Source organism: Octopus bimaculoides, chromosome 30 (genome assembly GCF_001194135.2).
Source record: "Octopus bimaculoides isolate UCB-OBI-ISO-001 chromosome 30, ASM119413v2, whole genome shotgun sequence".
NCBI lineage: Eukaryota > Metazoa > Mollusca > Cephalopoda > Octopoda > Octopodidae > Octopus > Octopus bimaculoides.
The window spans coordinates 3,938,500-3,941,848 of NC_069010.1; the positions used below are offsets into that span (position 1 = coordinate 3,938,500).

A 3,349-nucleotide genomic window follows, 5' to 3' on the forward strand; every position below is an offset into this window, starting at 1 on the left:
ATGCTAGAATGGAAAGCGGGCGTTAAACGATGATGATAAATTGTATTAAAAAAAAATTAAAATACTTTGTGTATTATAGAAGTATTTATTCGGATATAAATAAATAAAATAAATATATATATATGTAAGTAAGTAAGATCGTTGCCAGTGCCCCTGGACTGGCTCTAGTGCGGGTGGCACATGAGATGCACCATTTTGAGCGTGGCCGTTGCCAGTACCGCCTGACTGGCTCCCGTAGGATTTTTGAACGAGATCGTTGCCAATGCCCCTGGACTGGCTCTTGTGCGGGTGGCACATAAAAGACACCATTTCGAGCGTGGCTGTTTTCGTGCGGGTGACACGTAAAAGCACCCACTACACTCTCTGAGTGGTTGGCGTTAGGAAGGGCATCCAGCTGTAGAAACTTTGCCAGATCAGATTGGAGCCTGGTGCAGCCATCTGGTTCACCAGTCCTCAGTCAAATCGTCCAACCCATGCTAGAATGGAAAGCGGGCGTTAAACGATGATGATGATGATGATGATAAATTGTATTAAAAAAAAATTAAAATACTTTGTGTATTATAGAAGTATTTATTCGGATATAAATAAATAAAATAAATATATATATATATATGGAGGAACTTTACATGAAGGTGAGAAACATATGACTTCCTGAGACAAAATGGAAAAGAGTGACCGATACCTGAACGATTTGCTTTTCTCAACCCGATGAGCAGTGCAGCCTGGGCTGGTTGCTGAATAAGCCATGTCGCCACCAAGATGTCACAGCATTTGACATCCCAGATGAGGGACCCACCACATGGAACAGGAAAACGGTCATACTGTCAGGCCTTTTACCATCCCCTTGGTCTAGCCCTGCTGGCTCAAGCTGGGAAGTACAGCCAGTTTATTGCAGATTGATATTAACAAAATCTTATATAGCCCCTCCATGGGCCATGTGGAACCACTGATATAGACTTTCAGTAGATGTGCATGGGTCAGGTTTGACTATGTTGGCTGATAGCTTCTTTAACCCTTTTCATACCAATCCATGTGAGACCACCCCCACTGGTTCTATATGACCATGCCTTCCAATCCAGTTAGGGGAAATTGTCATTCAGCCAATCTCTGACCACTGTGACAAAGTGGACAGGGGCACCATCCAGTTGGAACCACTCGGAAAGTCCTTCACCTTGCCTTTCAAGCTGGGCCATTAACTGGTCTCTCAACGTAGCAACATAAGTCTCACCAGTTACATGTTCATCAAAGAAAAATAGCCCCAACACATGAGCTTTCCACAAACCATACCACGCCATAATGTTTTGCGTTCCTTGCTGTTTGGAATGGTCCACTGAATGCAGATTACTCTGCGTCTGGTATTGAGCATTCTGCCTGTTAACCTCACCATTTGCATAAAACAAAGCTTCATTGCTGAACAACAGTCTTCAGTAAAATGGGTTTTTCATCCAATTTATTGAAATAAACCATTCCAATTGACATCTCAAGTCTTCTATCAGGGTCATCTGTTAAGTGATGCAAGATTTGTAACTTGTACAGGTGAAACTGGTTTTCTTTTTAACCCTTTACCATTTAAACTGGCCATGTCCAGCCAAAATAGTCCAGGTGTTTTATGTTCAAATTAGTCAGATCTGGCCCTCTTACACCTATCCTACAGTGTCGTTCGAAAAATAAACACCATTGAAATCTTAAAGCTATGAGATAATGCATGATTAATTGAAAATGTGAATAAATAAGCATTGCATTTGGCAGAATAACCTGGATGCTAAATGGTTATACATATTTCAGACATAGGGTGTGGTTTGAGAGATTTGACTGCTATTTCTAACAGGAATTACTACCATGAAGAGGTCTCCTTCCTTGCTTCGTACATAGATATATAACCCTTTAACATTTAAACTGGCCGTATCTCACTCAAATACTCAACCTGTAAAGAATGAAGTTTTGAATGGTACAACAATGCACTATAATACCAAAAAATGGACTATATACCTGTTGTAATTTAGTTATCCATAGTCCGTTGATATTTTGGAATACAATTATTCCTTCTTCAGATATTCTTAGATGGAGTCGCTGCTATAATCCGTTTTCCAAAGGCTTTTCTTTTTTCGGAAGCGTTTCAGTAGTGGTCTCACGAAGCTTCTTCCGGAATTCCTCATGAGAAGTGCGTGAGGTCTGCTATGTCTCAATCTAGTGTGTGTCGGTACATCTGTAGCGCTGCTTCTAAGTTATGTTATACGTGCAGCTTCCCCTTTTTAAACCCCTTCTTTTTTTTTTGTTATTAAGAATGAACCTACACACATCCAGATGTAGCTAAATAACATATTGATTACCAACCTCCAGCCTGTTGTTAATTTGGGGTCCTAGTCTGTGTATGAGTAAAGCTTCCTTAATTCTTAAATTACCCAAATTTCTTTCATTGGCCTCAACTGTGACTGTTATGCTTTTGTCAGTGTTCCGGCATCTGTCTAGATGCTTTCTGAAGGAGGAGGCTCTCGTGTTCATGTTTAAACTGGCCAGATCCAGCCTCTCACACCTACCACACACTATCAATCAAAAAACAAACGATCACATTATTGTAATCTCAAAGCTATGATAATAAAGGATTAATTAAAAAAAAAGTAATACATTTGACAGAATATGGATGGTAAAGGGTTAAGATTATAACTGCAGTTTGTTTTGGGAACACCCAGCTTCACAGATGCCCTGCAAAGTGATTTTTGGTGGGGGTGGCTAGCATAAATTTTAGCCATGACAGTTTCTTTCATTTCTTCCGATACATTTTGGTCATACAGAATGGGGTTTGTCCATGACACTGCCCCAATTCTTTAAACTTATTGACCACCTTCACCCTCATCGAAAAGCCACGTGGGATCCTCCTCAGGTGATAACGCATTAAAAACTTCTGCTATCTTTCAACATGGCCGTCCTTCATGTCGACTAAGAAGTACCAGCCCATTTCTTTTTTTCTTTCACCGAAGCCATATTTAATCTGTGGAGGCAAAAAAAAATATAAAGCAGGTAAAAAACATACAAGTAAAATATATAGAATATATAGATAAAAAAATATAGTTAATGAAATTTCTTGTGTGCAGGGTACAGACTTTAGGGACACCATATATGCATGTATGTTATGTGTAACGCCGATGTGATATAATTTCTTGGGAGAGAAATACTTTTGCGGCTGAAGATAGCTTTGTATTGTCAATTATACACTGATATAAAGCTTGAAGCACGTGTACCGCAGAATCCTTTGTGTTTTTGTTATTTTTTGCATTTACAATTTATATATATATATATATATATATATATATAATATATATCTGTAAAAATATGTGACACTTATTCAGTG

The 3,349-nt window shown here is 38.9% G+C and overlaps 1 protein-coding gene across 2 annotated transcripts in view; it reads right to left on the reverse strand.

The window, feature by feature from the left end:
• Positions 1–550: 550 nt before the first annotated feature.
• Positions 551–3,349, reverse strand: part of LOC106870343 (structure-specific endonuclease subunit slx1) — a 77,835-nt gene continuing 75,036 nt past the window's right edge. For both annotated transcript variants that reach the window (XM_052978184.1, XM_014916375.2), the window contains exon 7: positions 551–2,989. The gene's annotated coding sequence lies outside the window, so the exon portion shown is untranslated. The remainder of the gene's footprint in view (positions 2,990–3,349) is intronic.